This window comes from Amphiura filiformis, chromosome 17 (genome assembly GCF_039555335.1).
Source record: "Amphiura filiformis chromosome 17, Afil_fr2py, whole genome shotgun sequence".
NCBI lineage: Eukaryota > Metazoa > Echinodermata > Ophiuroidea > Amphilepidida > Amphiuridae > Amphiura > Amphiura filiformis.
Genome location: NC_092644.1, coordinates 24,443,268 through 24,461,533, shown reverse-complemented (window position 1 = coordinate 24,461,533; position 18,266 = coordinate 24,443,268). Strand labels below are relative to the sequence as shown.

Below are 18,266 nucleotides of genomic sequence, written 5' to 3'. Positions count from 1 at the left end.
AAAGTCAAAATCCTTCAATTTCTGTGAAAATTGAACAAAAAGTACCCAAATCCCTACATTTTATATCTCCCTGTGTTATAGACAAATTTTATACGTCACATTTAAAATCATTTAAAACGACTTATAAATTGCCTTATGCTATAATGGGGGCCTTATACATTTGTATTGTGTGAACTTTGTTTTTAAATGCCTTTGGCTTCCAGGTTAGTTTCTCGGAGCTGGTGAGGTGTAACTTGGTAAGATGGTGGTAAGTGGCTGCCCTAAGACTTGATGCAATTTTGGCACAAAATATGCAAATTAGGTAGCTAATTTGCATATTTAACTTAAAAATTGTTTTTGGTTTTGTTTTTTTGTCATTTCGAAGAACTGGTGAGGCGTATAGGGATGTAACTTGATGAGGTTGTGGTAAGCGGCAGTCGTAAGATCCGATGCGATTTTTGTCGCAAGATATGTAAGTCACCACATTTGCCTATTTTTTTATTTGTCGAAATGCTTTTGGCCATTTTTCGGAACTGGTGAGGCATATAGAAATGTAATTTGGTGGGGTGATGGTTAAGAGCAGTCTTAAGATCAGATGCTATTTTTGTCACAAAATATGCAAATAAGCCACCTCATTTCCTTTTTTTCTATTTTTAAAAACGCTTTTTGCCATTTTTCGGTACTAGTAGGGGGTATATAGATGTAACTTGGTAGGGTGGTGGTAAAGGGGCAGTCTTAAGATCCCACGTGATTTTTGTCGCAAAATATTCAAATTAGCCACCTCATTTGCATATTTGTTTAATTTTAAAAAAGGCTTTTTTGCCATTTTTTGGAACTGAACTGGTGAGGCGTATAGAGATTTTAACTTGGTGGGATGGTGGTAAGGGGCAGTCTTAAGATCATATGTGATTTTTGTCACAAAATATGCAAATTAGCTACCTCATTTGCATATTTTTTATTTTTAAAAACGTTTTTAGCTAGAATAGAAGGCTGACGCTGCGCCAAAACACGTATGTAAGTGTATAATTATTTAATGATAAATGAACTACCACTAAATGTTCTGGTCAGTGCTGCAAACTTTTCATGCAATTCCATCTTTAACATTACATTCAAATAATATTTACATTGTAAATTGGAACTGACACCAATTTTTTTCAGGAATTCTTGTTTGATAGCGACAGTATCGCGTCTCATCCAACTTCCAAGACGCATCATCAGGCTGACTGATCAGATGATGAACCATTGACCTGTGACACACTTGATGGTATGACGTCACAGGAGAGTCGCCGGGGTAGCTTTCTCAGAAGAAAGCGTTAACGGGGTAGAATGACTCAGCGGTTTACACGCACCTCAAATTTGCCAATCATACATTTGCGGATAAGGATATATAGAGAACATAAGTGGTTTGAATGAGGGGTCAAGGAGGCCATACATGTCCGGCGGGATGAACCTTTGCTCAACAGAGGAGGGGGACTGCGCCACAACCTTTCAAGGACTTACGATACAGCAATCAGAAAGCTTCCCCGGCGAATCTCCTGTGACGTCATACCATCAAGTGTGTCACAGGTCAATGGTTTATTGCAGGAAGTGGAAACTGTTAGTTAACATTGACAAATCAAATGTTATGATATTCAATAAAGGTGGTCATGTTTTGAAATGTTGTAAATTTAATTATGGTAATTGTAACATCAACATAACTATATAATGAATATTGCTATTTGGGTACCATCTGGTTCATTTACAAAAGCAATGATTAGACTTAAAGACAAAGCAATGAAAGCATATTATAAAATTAGGGATAATTTTATTTAAGCGACTCCTATAAATGTAGCATGAAATTATTTCAGACCCTCATCCAACCAATCCTTAGCTATGGATGTGAGGTTTGGGCACCATATTTGTTAAACAAACTGAATGACTCCAACTTTCTTACAACATGTGATAAACTTCCAAGTGAATCTATTCACATTATAAGGTTTGCAAAATTATACTCGGAGTTCATAAAAAAAATCCACTAACAATGCAGTAAGAGGCGAACTAGGTAGTTTTCCACTGCTCATGCTTTCTTTATCTGTAAAATACTGGTGGAAGCTTAACGAAAAATGTATGAATGGTAATGATTCTCTTGTAATCCAAGCACTTTAGATAACAGAAAGTTACTGTGTACTAATAACATGGTCGAGAGGTATAAAAAAATATATTTAGCCTTATCAATAGGATGGATATTTGGGATAAACCAAATACGATCACCGCTTCCAATTTTAATGAAATTATTGTATCTAAACTTCAAATCGTTTATAGCAATCTTTGGGTTACTCATATTAATAATTTTGGTCCTAAACTCAGAACATATTGTACATTCAAAAATTCTTTCAGTACAGAAAATTATGTTATTATCGCTAAAAGATCTTCCAGAGCTGCATTCTGTAAATTAAGAATAAGCGCACATAATCTCATGATCGAAAAGGCGCCACTTCTCTCAAAAATTAATCCAGAGAATAGAATTTGTACACTTTGTAATTTAAATAAGGTGGAGGATGAATTTCATTTTGTAATGATATGTCCTTTCTATACCAACCCTCGCCAAGATTTATTATATACAACTAGGCGGTTACCCGTATTTCGCGGTTCTCGGCTGTCATAGTAATTGGCTTTTGCAGATCTCAAACCTGGGCTTCCTTGGCCAAAGTTACACCCACCGACCAAGTTTGAGTTCCATGGGCAATTTTAAATCTTTGTTTTTTGACCTATGACCTCTCAACCGTACATGTAGGTCTGACAAAAAGGTCACAATGGAACTTTTGTTTGTTAGTCCAATTTCCACCAACCCACCAAGTATGAGCTCCATAGGCATTTTGAAATTTTTAGTTTTTTGACCTTTGACCTCTTATACGTAGGTCTGAAGAAAAGATCACGGTGGAATCTTTTGTTGTCCACCCACCCACCAAGTTTGAGTTCCAGAGGGCAATTTGAAATTTTGACCTTTCTTGACCTATGACCTCTTAACCGTAGGTCTGACGAAAAGATCACCGTGGAAACTTTTGTTTGTTAGTCCAAGGTCCACCCACCCACCAAGTTTGAGCTCCATAGGGGCAATTTGAAATTTTACCTTTCTTGACCTATGACCTCTTAACCGTAGGTATGACGAAAAAGGTCACCGTGGAAACTTTTTGTTTGTTAGTCCAAGGTCCACCCACCCACCAAGTTTGAGCTCCATATGAGTAATTTGAATTTGTTACCTTTCTTGACCTATGACCTCTTAACCGTAGGTCTGACAAAAAGGTCATTGTGGAAACTTTTATTTGTTATTCCAAGTTCCATCCACCCACCAAGTTTGAGCTTCATAGGGGCAGTTTGAAATTTTTACCTTTCTTGACCTTTGACCTCTAAACCCTTGGTCTGACGATGAGGTCACCGTGGAAACTTTTGTTTGATAGTCCAAGGTCAACACAATGGCATGGCTAGATTTGCCATTTAAAGTATTTGAAATTAGACTTCAATTGAACTTGACCCCGTCCTTGACCTTTGACCTTAAAAAATATAAACTCCTTCTTCCTCATACCAAGCTGCACCCACCCACCAAGGTTACCCGTATTTCGCGGTTCTCGGCTGTCATAATTATTGGCTTTTGCAGATCTCAAACCTGGGCTTCCTTGGCCAAAGTTACAGCCACCGACCAAGTTTGAGCTCCAATGAAATCTTTGTTTTTTGACCTATGACCTCTCAACCGTAGGTCTGACAAAAAGGTCACAATGGAACTTTTGTTTGTTAGTCCAATTTCCACATACCCACCAAGTTCGAGGGGCAATTTGAAATTTTGACCTTTCTTGACCTATGACCTCTTAACCGTAGGTCTGACGAAAAGGTCACCGTGGAAACTTTTGTTTGTTAGTCCAAGGTCCACCCACCTACCAAGTTTGAGATCCATAGGGACAATTGAAAATTTTGACATTTCTTGACCTATGACCTCTTAACCGTAGGTCTGACGAAAAGATCACCGTGGAAACTTTTGTTTGTTAGTCCAAGGTCCACCCACCCACCAAGTTTGAGCTCAATGGGAGCAATTTGAAATTGTTACCTTTCTTGACCTATGACCTCTTAACCATAGGTATGACGAAAAGGTCACTGTGGAAACTTTTGCTTGTTAGTCCCAGGTCCACCCACCCACCAAGTTTGAGCTCCATAGGAGCAATTTGAAATTGTTACCTTTCTTGACCTATGACCTCTTAACCATAGGTATGATGAAAAGGTCACCGTGGAAACTTTTGTTTGTTAGTCCAAGGTCCACCCTCCCACGATGTTTGAGCTCCATAGGGGCAATTTGAAATTTTTACCTTTCTTGACCTATGACCTCTTAACCGTAGGTATGATGAAAAGGTCACCGTGGAAACTTTTGTTTGTTAGTCAAAGGTCCACCCATCCACCAAGTTTGAGCTCCGTAGGGGCAATTTGAATTTGTTACCTTTCTTGACCTATGACCTCTTAACCGTAGGTCTGACAAAAAGGTCACCGTGGAAACTTTTGTTTGTTAGTCCAAGGTCCACCCACCCACCAAGTTTGAGCTCCATAGGGGCAATTTGAAATTAGACTTCAATTGAACTTGACCCCGTCCTTGACCTTTGACCTTAAAAAATATAAACTCGTTCTTTCTCATACCAAGCTGCACCCACCCACCAAGTTCGAGCCCTGTATGACCTACGGTGGCCTCACATTAGCAGTCACAGACAGACAAACAGAGCACAGACAGAGAATAGCGTATTATAATATAGACTAGGCGGTTACCCGTATTTCGCGGTTCTCGGCTATCATAGTTATTGGCTTCTCAACCGTAGGTCTGACAAAAAGGTCACAATGGAACTTTTGTTTGTTAGTCCAATTTCCACCTACCCACCAAGTATGAGCTCCATAGGCAATTTGAAATTTTTACCTTTTTGACCTTTGACCTCTTAACCGTAGGTCTGAAGAAAAGATCACAGTGGAAACTTTTGTTTGTTAGTCCAAGGTCCACCCACCCACCAAGTTTGAGCTCCATAGGAGCAATTTGAATTTGTTACCTTTCTTGACCTATGACCTCTTAACCGTAGGTATGATGAAAAGGTCACCGTGGAAACTTTTGTTTGTTAATCCAAAGTCCACCCACCCACCAAGTTTGAGCTCCATAGGAGCAATTTGAATTTGTTACCTTTCTGACCTATGACCTCTTAACCGTAGGTATGATGAAAAGGTCACCGTGGAAACTTTTGTTTGTTAGTCCAAGGTCCACCCACCCACCAAGTTTGAGCTCCATAGGGGCAATTTGAAATTGTTACCTTTCTTGACCTATGACCTCTTAACCGTAGGTCTGGCAAAACGGTCATCGTGGAAAGTTTTATTGGTTATTCCAAGGTCCATCCACCCACCAAGTTTGAGCTTCATAGGGGCAGTTTGAAATTTTTACCTTTCTTGACCTTTGACCTCTTAACCGTTAGTCTGACGAAAAGGTCACCGTGGAAACTTTTGTTTGATAGTCCAAGGTCAACACAATGGCATGGCTAGATTTGCCATTTAAAGTATTTGAAATTAGACTTCAATTGAACTTGACCCCGTCCTTGACCTTTGACCTTAAAAAATATAAACTCGTTCTTCCTCATACCAAGCTGCACCCACCCCAAGTTTGAGCCCCGTACAACCCACGGCGGCCTCACATTAGCAGTCACAGACAGACAAACAGAGCACAGACAGAGAATAGCGTATTATAATATAGATACATGAAATGTATGATATAGATGGTATGGCAGACACTGACATTTTCAAACTTATAATGAGTGCAAGTGATTTTGACAGTATTACTTCAATATCCAAATTCGTCAAGTCAGCTTTTGATTCACGTACGAACAGGGACTTATAGATAATAACGAAGTGCCCCTTTGGGCTTGCAACAGCGACCCCCTGTTATATTTTCATTCCAGGGCTCAATGCACCGTGGACCTGAGCGTCACTATTAATATTGTCTATTATTATTAAGACTATTATTTATATTTCTTTCATAATTGTAAGTATTTGTACTTGTAACTTGTAAGTTTAAGATTACAACTTCAATTGTAAATATTTGTATTTGTAACTTCAATATTAACTATACCAGTTTGTTTGGTGAATGTTAATAAAATATTGATGAATTGATCATCATCTGTTCAGTCAGCCTGATGATGCGTCTTGGATGAGACGCGATACTGTCGCTGTCAAAAAATAGTCATAGTGCAGTTATGTTGCACAGCAAACATGATTCGACCTTTGCAGTACTTAAAACTGGTTAACACTAATAACAGGAAATTACTCCAGCAAAATCAATCGATAAAGTCTAGTCTATCCTCCACATTGAATGGTGGACTGCACTTATGCCCAAATATGGCACTTGCCAATCAATAATCACCCACTTGAAATCCCCTGACTCGATGCACTGACCAAAGTTATGGACAGATATGGGAGCTGTTTTTGCTGTTATCTGTCATTTACATATCAGGGAAGTACGAACATTTACAGATGCCCCACCTACTCAGTTGTTAGCCTACATGTAATGCATACATTATTCTTGATTGACAGCAAGTACAAAATATATCCGTCAAGTGGTTTAGCTTTAATGCCCTTCGGAAGAGAGCGGTCTACAAATGAGTGATAGTCACTAAAAGTTGCATTCGATTTACACAGGGAATTTTGCAGGCATACCGTACCCTTCCTTACTAAAACACCAAAGTGCGAATATTTCCAAATAGCTAAATTAGCTTTAAAAAAAACCTATATTTTCTAGAATTTCAGAGAGTACAAACAATATTGGCCGGTTATTTTTCACAGTGACGTTAACTAGGCAATGGCCTATACCTCTAACATACACTGTTTGTAGAGGTCATACATCAATGGTGAGAGCACTGTGTATTGTGTATAGGAAAATGAACTGTAACTGCACTATGTAAGTCCAGATGAACAGATTTAATATTCATTTTATTAAACCCAGCAAACACAAAACGTTTTCGGCATCATTCGCAAAAGGTTAGAAAAGGTCGCCAGAAAACGTTAAAATGTCGGGTTATATAAAGGATGTGTAAAGGGTATAAAACGTTTTCATAACATTCAAAAACATTTGTTGATAAGCAACTGCAAATATTCTATCAAAATGTTATTTAAGTGTTGACAAAATATTTGGCAAATAATTTTTGCAAAAATTTTTTTACAATAACATTGAAAAAAATTTTGAAAAAATGTTTAAAATATTGCTGTAGTGTGTTTTCATACAAAACGTTTTAAAACGTTTCCATGACCTTTTTATAACCCGATATTTAATGTTATTAAAATGTTTGTGTCTAAATCAAAACCCAAAGTATAACATGTTTAAAGCGTTTTAAAAACATTTCTGTGTTTGCTGGGAAGGTCCGGATATGATCTAGTTCCAAACACAACATCACCATCATAAGTATTGTGTCGTTTATTGGATGTTAAGTTCCAGTGCCGTATGTTCATATCCACTGTGCAACACCCTTTCTTATAATTATTTCCATATGAATAGAAGATTTCAAAAGTCCATTTTTCTCGAAATGACAAATGTTCCACGGGCCGTTTTTATATTGAGCCACTCAATTGAGAAAATGGTAATTGGTTTGTAAACACAACACAAACAGAGAGTTCTCACAACAGAAAGTTCTCACTTAATCCGTTAAAAATCTTAACCTGCGAATGTTATGACAATTTGATTTTATGTTCGTGTGCAGAATCTTGTTAGCTCCAATTTGATACCACATTTGCTACCAAAAACTCTAATATGGACAATAAGTACCTGTTAGGCAAGACATATTATAAAATGACCCACCACTGCATGTAATTGCCACAGATTCCATTTCAAATTCAGCCATCTCCGAAACATATAAAAAGATATCAAAAGTCCCGGAAAATCCAAGTAGTGGAACAGTGCCTCATTTGTATCAATTCAAAATGGTTGCTTATGCAGGGGTGAAATTTCAAATTTTGTCAATTCTGTTTTAATAAAACCATAGCAACGTATTTGTCTTATCATAAGGATTCAGAAAAAGTGCAGATAGAATTATCTCCGATGCACAGTTCTTGAGTTATAGGAAAAAAAATCAAATGTAAAATTTTGGGTTCCATAGTCTGATAGTGAGAAAATTGTAATATTCTCCGATTTTAATCAAAATGTTTTCAGATTTACCCGCTTGCATTTTTAACAGTTTTAACAAATAACAGTTTGCCATAATCTCTGGTGCTTTATTATCGGGTAAAAGGGCAACAGAGATCAAAGTCCATTGAGCTCAATTTTGGCAAACATTTTGGACATTTTAAGGGGTATAAAAACAGTATAAGGTCCTAATTCAAAAAAATTGAGGAAATTGTTTTTCAATTATGTTTCTTTAGACCATAAATATGCGATTTCATCGATTTGGAAATTTAGGATAAGTTGTTGTGGTGGACTAACAAAAATTCGCATGGAAAATCAAATTTGGCACCTCTCCCAAAAATGTATTTATCATCATTACTTTTAAAGATACAATACATAACAATGTCTAATATTTCCCACTCGGAGCATTTTCAATTGTAGATCAATGTGGAGCCCATTGAACTTTTTATAAATCATGAACTGTAGGTCGGAGACTATACTTTTTCTGAACTCCTTATAATGAGATGAATAATTTTAACATGATTTGACTAACTTTCACCCCTGTATAAAGTGGCCATTTTAGAGTTAGGCTCTGTTACACTATGTTGATTTCCGGGACTTGATTGTTTTTGTGATCTTATTGGAAGGTGGATGCATGGCTTAACCCAGACTTTCCTGTAATTATACTGGGCCATATAAATACATGTTAACATGTAGTACATGGTGTCCCAAAAGAAAACAGAACCCTCATTACGCCCTCTTTTTCTCCTACTTTTGACAAGTTGATCAACTATATTCTGGTATGTAAAGAAACCTTAAATCGTTAGCTTTAATAAACCAAAAAAACTATTTCAATCGGCTCACGAATTTTGAAGTTATGCCCTTTTTAAGAAATGTACCCATTTTCACTCTGTCCACGGATGAGGTTTGGCTACATCAAAGATTAAAATGAAACACGTGGTTAAGGGGGAATAATACCCTGATTTTCATCAGTACCCCTCTTCTTTTTTTTCTTGCAAATTTATGAACTACATAAATATGTTCATCATCTCATGTCCTAAACTTATAAAATATCTCTACCTACAAAGTGATTTTAAACCATTTTAGAAAATCATTTTAGCCCTATATATTTTTTTTGTTTACTGTATCCTGGTAACTGAGATGTGTGTTTCATAACAAACCATAATTTATTCTATTGAACATGTCCAAGTAGAATACATGAATAGAATACATTAAATCCTTTGTTATAATATCTATAGAAATGTACTCACTGATTATAACACTGAATAAATTAAATATGCCTAATCTCTTCCACATAGACAATTTAATACTACACCATGTATGTATCTTCCATAATGTGTTGTTAGGAAAAGAGATTAAAAAAGGCTATAAGGTCATCAAAGGTCAGGTTATAGGTCAATTGGTTCAGGTCAAATTCAGGCATCAATTCTGAATACATGTGATAGTCTGTGATATCATACATGTCATAATGAGGCATCAATTTTGATATTTTGTCTGTTACTCATATAATGGAAATGTGTGAGGTGGATATACTAAAATACCTTGGGATGTAAATGGTGAGTACAATTTAGATTGCCTAGTTGAGATGGATTGGGCAAATAAATATAAAATAGTTACCAAAATCACAAATATGACGCTTACGGAAAACTACCTAATATGGTGCATAATGGTGGTATAGGTGACAAAAAATACAATCTTTTTCAACATTGCTGTAGTGTGGTTGTGATAACCTGTTACCTACATGTATGGCTTAATTAAGTATCAGTGAAATAGTGTTGCCAGTTCAAAATACAAAATATAGCTCAACATTGAAAATAGAAGCATTTTAACCGGTTCGTTTTTTGATAGTTGTGGAGCTCCAAGTTCATGAAGTCATAAAATTGTTTATTGGCTGCTGTGCTGTGTGGGTGCTCTCTCTGAAGTCTCCAGCTTTCATCCGAAATATATCATTTTTTTGACATATTTCAATACTAAATTTTATATCATCTTCAAGGGTTTTACACCAGGATTCTTTTGATGTGCTTTGTCTACAATAAATCTGCATATTTACTGAAATATTAATGAAATAGAACCAAATATTGCTGTTATATCTCAGTATATTGACTGTGTAGTTTCATCATCAAGCATCTTCCTGCCACTTGAACTCAGGGTTGCCAAAACTTTTTAGCCCAAGTCGCGGGTATTAGCCGTGAAATGTCGCCCAAATAGCCAAAAAATCGCCCACAATTTTAAAGTCGATTTAGGGGGGGTTCTACACCCCCGTTTTATTTTGAATTTTTTGGAAAATGCTGAAATAAATTCTAAAAAACAACAAAAAAAAAACTGGAAAAAAAATTAAATTAAAAAAAAGTTGAAACATTTAAAGGGGCATTTCGTGATCCACAGCCTCATCCCCCACTTTTCTCAAAAAAGTTGAGATTTTTATATCACTGGAAACCTCTGGCTACATAATGTTTATGTACAAAATATTTCTTGCAGATTAATTCGTTTAGCAAAGATATCGTGAAATTTGAATTTCGTTCTGGTGCACCAGAACGAAATTACAACAATATTGTCTATGGAGCAGTGTAATACACATAATCATGCATAACTCGCAAACGCAATATCGGAATCAACTGAAATTTTGGGAATATGATTTTTTCGTGGATATGTACTGAAAAATATCATAAAAAGAGGATGCTAGGATCACGAAATACTCCTTTAAAGTCGATTTGATACCCCCCTTTATTTGGGAATTTTTGGGAAAAGCTGAAATAAATTATAAAAACTAACAAAAAATGAAAAAGTTATAAAAAAAAGGGAAAAATTAAAAAGACGGCTCAGGGGGTTCTACACCCCTTTCTTTCTATTTTTTTAATGCTGAAAAAAACTAACAAAAACTGATTTTTTGTTATAGGCCTAGGCCTACTGTAAGGAAAATTTATTTGTGAATTTTTGTGGAAATATATAAACTAACAATATTGAAAGAAAAAACTGCAAATTGAAATAATGAAAAACTAACAAACATTTTCAAAAATGTAAGAAAAAAAATTAACTGCAAGGAAAATAAAATGTTGACTTTTGACGGGGTTCTGCACTATCTTTTTAATTTTTGGGAAATGCTGAAACAAATTACAAACAAACGAACAAAAATTATTTAAAAAAATGCCAGGAAAACAAACAAATTAATTAGACATGCCATTCATTGCAATGGGGATAGGCCTACAAATATTTGCCTTCAGCTGAGTGATAACAACATGTGCATGTACTATTTTTAATCAAATTCAAAACGGCCGGTTTTTTTTTTTGATCATCATGCCGTTTTAAAAGAAAATGTGCGGTAGGTGTTTAAACATTTTTATTTCAAAAGAACTGCCGCCAACGAAAAAAACACCAAAAACTTATGTTGAAGTAGACTGAACTTGGCACCCCGCTGACACTAAGAAGCTACTTAAGTCGAAAGTCGTCTTAAACCACTTGTGAGTATTTAGATGGGAATATTCTAAGGATAATCCTCCAGCTCAAGTGGTCTTTAGCAACAACATGTGATGCGATTAACCAGCCCCCTCCCTGTGCGTCCCATTGTCATGGGAAGCACACTGACCACAGAGTGTTTTGTAACTTTTGTTTACTGAATTAGTTGTTTGGTGCTTTTGTTGAATGACCATCGGAAAGAATTGGCAATCATGATCAAAAAGTTTTGAAGTCGGCTTTGTTACAAATCGCCCAACATTTAATACATTTCGCGGGTGAGATTTTCAAAGTAGCCCAAATGTTGCGAAATCGCGGGAGCACTTTCTTTGTCGCGGGACGGAAGTTGAAAATCGCCCAATTGGGCGCCGAAATCGCGGGTTTGGCAACCCTGCTTGAACTTCCTGCTGTGCAACATCAATAGATAACAATGGAAATATTGAACAATACAATGGGAGCTATATGAGTCATATTTGGTCAAGAATGAGCACTAGCTTAATGGAGAGATCTTCCTTCACTGGATTTAACAATGAAGAAGTTTTTGGCTCTTCACTATGGAAAATTAAAGAAAACTCTCAATCAACAACAGTGTATGTGAACCCACAGAAATTCCATCTAGTGACAGATGAACTTACAAATTTATATGGATGCCCAGTGAACAAGGGTAAACATGGACTGATCTACAAATGCAACATGGAACATGAAAATGGAACCCCAGCTGTTGTCACCATAACATGTTACAGCTCCTCCAAGTTACTTCATGTTCAAGGATGTTTTCATGAATCCTGGATTGGTTCTACTCTGGACATTATTGAACAGAAAATCAGTCCACATGATGATGACCATGAACTTTCTGTTTCTTTTGAAGATCAACCAGCACCTACATGCACATCAACACCAATTGCACCACACCACCAGTCTACACCCCCCTACTATCAACCTAGTATAGTTCAACATGCTGGCTGCCAAATTAGCCCCTCAGTTTGTGATAGAGCAACACAAACTCCTGTTCAACTAGATGAGACCCCTAAGCTGAAGGATGTCATATCATCTTTGACATCAAAAGTTGAAGACTACAAGATACAGCTGGCCCAATTCCAAGAGGTACGCAGTAACTTTGCCCACCTTACATCAGCATATCGAGAACTGAGTGATCGCAATTGTGTCCTTGAAGCTAAGCTCTCCAGCCTGATCAAGCAAGAAACATGTTTGAACTTTGAAATACCAGTTGCTACATCATCACCTCCAAAACATGTGTCTGCCCCCCAGCCTGATTCTGCCATATCAACGTCCCCGAATCCATTCAATCTTCTTACGGATGAACTGACAAATTTGGAACCAGCACCAGCAGTCCCAAGTGCACCTAACATGTCTCTGATGACACCACCTAAACAACAGACATCTACACGTAAACCTCGTCGCAATCCCCCCAAACCCACTAGTACTCCTAAGCCACAAATGGATCAGCAACTTAATAAGCCCCCAACCAAAGAAGACTCCAAAGCTGACATTGTAATCTTCAGCAATTCTATATGTGCAAGAATTGTTGAACAGCGTTTCTACAGAGGTAAGAACACAAAAGTTTATCACAAAGGCGGTGCCCGTATAAAGGATGTAGAGAAGCTAGTTGCAGACTGCAAAGAAATTTCACCTGCAATTGTCATTCTCCAAGCTTGGACAAATAACACTACGCGACAAACCCCTGATGAATGCCACAAAGATGCAACAGAACTGATCAACGCGACTATGGTGAAATTCCCCACAGCTCATGTACTCATCTCAGGTGTTCTGCCAAGACTATGCCCCTTGCATAATAATAAGCCAAATCGCGTTGCCTATGATCTCAACAGTATGTTTGCCAGGAACTCAATGAACAACCCCAATGTCTCATTTGTAGACAATGCCACATCTTTTGTGACACAGACAGGAGATATTTTACAGGAACTATATTGGGATGACGTGCATCTAAATTACAAGGGCTTAGGTAGACTTGTAATCAACCTACATAAGGCTATTACAACTGTTTTTCCTTGTTGGAGCCCTCACTTCCCAAAGACTTAGACTCTGTTACCATTAATGAATTTGTTCATCCACATGAAACTGATGCGATAGATGCAAAAAGTGTAAATGATACTAAGGGAGTGTTCATTTATACTTTAGTAGGGGGGCTGGTCTTCCTCCATTTTTTCGCTCGAAAACTTTTTTGACCCCCCCTCGATGGACCGCTAAACTTTTTTGACCCCCTCTTTTGACAGACAAAACTTTTTGAAATCAAACATTAAAACTTAATAGTGTTGTTTCCAGTGGTGTGGTATCTGGGTCACATGTCATTGAGGGAGGCAAATGTTTGAAACATTCTCGGTGGGACAATTGCGCATAATAATACAAGCACAAGGAAATTTTCATTTTATACTTAATTTAGATTTGTCCCAAATCAGGGTGGTTATCTGATTTTACAGGGATAAATGAAATAGAGGATTTATTTGGAGGTTCATAGGCACATCAGCATAATTTGGATCCGTGGCTATTAAGATAGTACAAATCTTGCGAACCAGCAAAAAAATTAGCCATATTGAGGCTTGAATGGTCAAAAATTGTTAAAATTGGAACAAATTCAATATGCAAAAAGCTAAAATGGTCAAATATGAGATAAATTTGGTCACACAAATGTACACCGGTATCAGTTTTGGCCCCCAAAGACCGTGGCACCTGGGCCTGTGCCCACTCTGGGCTATGGTAAATCTACCCATGGGCCTATGTGTACAAAATAATTGTGCAATGAGAAATCGTAAACTGAAATGTGCAGTTTACGTGCAAAGAAATCCAATTTATTTCCAATATTTTCTTGATTTAGTTGTATTTTGATCAGATTGGTATATAATCATATTTGTAGCATGTACTTTGAAGAGATATAAAATTCTGTGATAAAAAGTGCCAGTATTTCTTAGACCAACCCAGATGTTGCTGATCATCTTTAATGTTATATTAATTAATAGATATGTGTACACTAAGTGGCATCATTTTTTCAAACAAGAGCACTGAAAACCAAAACTTGCCCATTTTAAAAGTGATATAGAGGGTCTCAATGCGCGCAAAGCGCGCGAAAAATTTGGGTTTTGAAGAGGAAAACTTTTTTGGCCCCCCCTTTTCTACCACCTAAAACTTTTTGGTCCCCCCTCTTTTAAGATCCAAAACTTTTTTGGCCCCCCTCCCTTTTTACCAGCCCCCCCACCAAAGTATTTCTGAACACTCCCTAATGATACATGTAATGATGAAGAAATTATGAATGATAATGTAAATAGTGTAAATAATGTCAATGTTTTAGTTGGTACATGTACTTCTGTTATGAAAATTGTTAATGAAAATTATTCTCCAGATGCTCAAGTCAATGGTGCAAACAATGTTAATGACTTTGATGATGAAGATAGTGTCAATGAAACTAAAATTGTAAGAAATAATGCTCATTTCGGAAATGATAATGTAGAGAATAATCATGATGGTGCTGTAAATTTAACTTCATTAAATGACGATAAAAGTAGTCATGTTAATGTTATTGACAATCAAATACCAGATGATACATGTACAAATGTGGTAAATCATGAGATTAATAATCCTTATAGTGTTTTGCATTCAAATGGTACAATTATTGCTCAACTAAATATCTGTAGTTTAGTTGACAATTTTGATGAAACTTAACAACATTTTAAACGATAATCCCATTGATGTATTGGGACTTACTGAAACATTTCTGTCTGATGTTATAAGTGATAACAATGTAAATATTGATAATTACTTCCTGTACAGAAAGGATAGAAAATTCATAAATGTCAATAGACGTGGAGGTGTAGCCTTTTATGTAAATCAAACATGTAACCATAAAATTAGAGATGACCTAAATTCAGATAAACTTGAGCTCTTAACAATAGAAATAATGCCATTGAAGAGGAAACCAATCATTATGGTATTATGGTATAGAGTACCTGGTTCCTCTATTGATTTATTTGTTCATTTTCAAAATCTTTTACATGTCATTGAATCTGAAGGAAAGGATTATATTCTTATGGGTGATCTTAATTGTGATCTCTTGACAACCACACCCACTGCTATACAATTAAACTTAAAGAAATTTGTGATAATTTCAACCTTAAACAAGTTATATCTGAACCAACAAGAATAACTAAAAATAGTAAAACTTTACTTGATGTAATATATTGTTCTGATATTAACAAGACAAGATTAACATGTATACGTATTACTTAATAGTGTTGTTTCCAGTGGTGTGGTATCTGGGTCACATGTCATTGAGGGAGGCAAATGTTTGAAACATTCTCGGTGGGACAATTGCGCATAATAATACAAGCACAAGGAAATTTTCATTTTATACTTAAGTTAGATTTTTCCCAAATCAGGGTGGTTATCTGATTTTACAGGGATAAATGAAATAGAGGATTTATTTGGAGGTTCATAGGCACATCAGCATAATTTGGATCCGTGGCTATTAAGATAGTACAAATGCTTGCGAACCGCATAAAAAAAAATTAGCCATATTGAGGCTTGAATGGTCAAAAATTGTTAAAATTGGAACAAATTCAATATGCAAAAAGCTAAAATGGTCAAATATGAGATAAATTTGGTCACACAAATGTACACCGGTATCAGTTTTGGCCCCCAAAGACCGTGGCACCTGGGCCTGTGCCCACTCTGGGCTATGGTAAATCTACCCATGGGCCTATGTGTACAAAATAATTGTGCAATGAGAAATCGTAAACTGAAATGTGCAGTTTACGTGCAAAAAATCAATTTATTTCCAATATTTTCTTGATTTAGTTGTATTTTGATCAGATTGGTATATAATCATATTTGTAGCATGTACTTTGAAGAGATATAAAATTCTGTGATAAAAAGTGCCAGTATTTCTTAGACCAACCCAGATGTTGCTGATCATCTTTAATGTTATATTAATTAATAGATATGTGTACACTAAGTGGCATCATTTTTTCAAACAAGAGCACTGAAAACCAAAACTTGCCCATTTTAAAAGTGATATAGAGGGTCTCAATGCGCGCAAAGCGCGCGAAAAATTTGGGTTTTGAAGAGGAAAACTTTTTTGGCCCCCCTTTTCTACCACCTATATCTTTTTGGTCCCCCCTCTTTTAAGATCCAAAACTTTTTGGCCCCCCTCCCTTTTACCAGCCCCCCACCAAAGTATTTCTGAACACTCCCTAATGATACATGTAATGATGAAGAAATTATGAATGATAATGTAAATAGTGTAAATAATGTCAATGTTTTAGTTGGTACATGTACTTCTGTTATGAAAATTGTTAATGAAAATTATTCTCCAGATGCTCAAGTCAATGGTGCAAACAATGTTAATGACTTTGATGATGAAGATAGTGTCAATGAAACTAAAATTGTAAGAAATAATGCTCATTTCGGAAATGATAATGTAGAGAATAATCATGATGGTGCTGTAAATTTAACTTCATTAAATGACGATAAAAGTAGTCATGTTAATGTTATTGACAATCAAATACCAGATGATACATGTACAAATGTGGTAAATCATGAGATTAATAATCCTTATAGTGTTTTGCATTCAAATGGTACAATTATTGCTCAACTAAATATCTGTAGTTTAGTTGACAATTTTGATGAGCTTAACAACATTTTAAACGATAATCCCATTGATGTATTGGGACTTACTGAAACATTTCTGTCTGATGTTATAAGTGATAACAATGTAAATATTGATAATTACTTCCTGTACAGAAAGGATAGAAAATTCATAAATGTCAATAGACGTGGAGGTGTAGCCTTTTATGTAAATCAAACATGTAACCATAAAATTAGAGATGACCTAAATTCAGATAAACTTGAGCTCTTAACAATAGAAATAATGCCATTGAAGAGGAAACCAATCATTATGGTATTATGGTATAGAGTACCTGGTTCCTCTATTGATTTATTTGTTCATTTTCAAAATCTTTTACATGTCATTGAATCTGAAGGAAAGGATTATATTCTTATGGGTGATCTTAATTGTGATCTCTTGACAACCACACCCCACTGCTATACAATTAAACTTAAAGAAATTTGTGATAATTTCAACCTTAAACAAGTTATATCTGAACCAACAAGAATAACTAAAATAGTAAAACTTTACTTGATGTAATATATTGTTCTGATATTAACAAGACAAGATTAACATGTATACGTATTACTTAATAGTGTTGTTTCCAGTGGTGTGGTATCTGGGTCACATGTCATTGAGGGAGGCAAATGTTTGAAACATTCTCGGTGGGACAATTGCGCATAATAATACAAGCACAAGGAAATTTTCATTTTATACTTAATTTAGATTTGTCCCAAATCAGGGTGGTTATCTGATTTTACAGGGATAAATGAAATAGAGGATTTATTTGGAGGTTCATAGGCACATCAGCATAATTTGGATCCGTGGCTATTAAGATAGTACAAATGCGCGCGAACCGCGCAAAAAAATTGGCCATATTGAGGCTTGAATGGTCAAAAATTGTTAAAATTGGAACAAATTCAATATGCAAAAAGCTAAAATGGTCAAATATGAGATAAATTTGGTCACACAAATGTACACCGGTATCAGTTTTGGCCCCCAAAGACCGTGGCACCTGGGCCTGTGCCCACTCTGGGCTAT

At 36.1% G+C, this 18,266-nt stretch overlaps 1 protein-coding gene across 1 annotated transcript in view; it reads right to left on the bottom strand.

The window, feature by feature from the left end:
• LOC140137507 (NLR family CARD domain-containing protein 4-like) overlaps positions 1 to 18,266 on the bottom strand; it is a 116,356-nt gene that overhangs the window by 31,798 nt on the left and 66,292 nt on the right. The gene's annotated exons all lie outside the window — the stretch shown is intronic.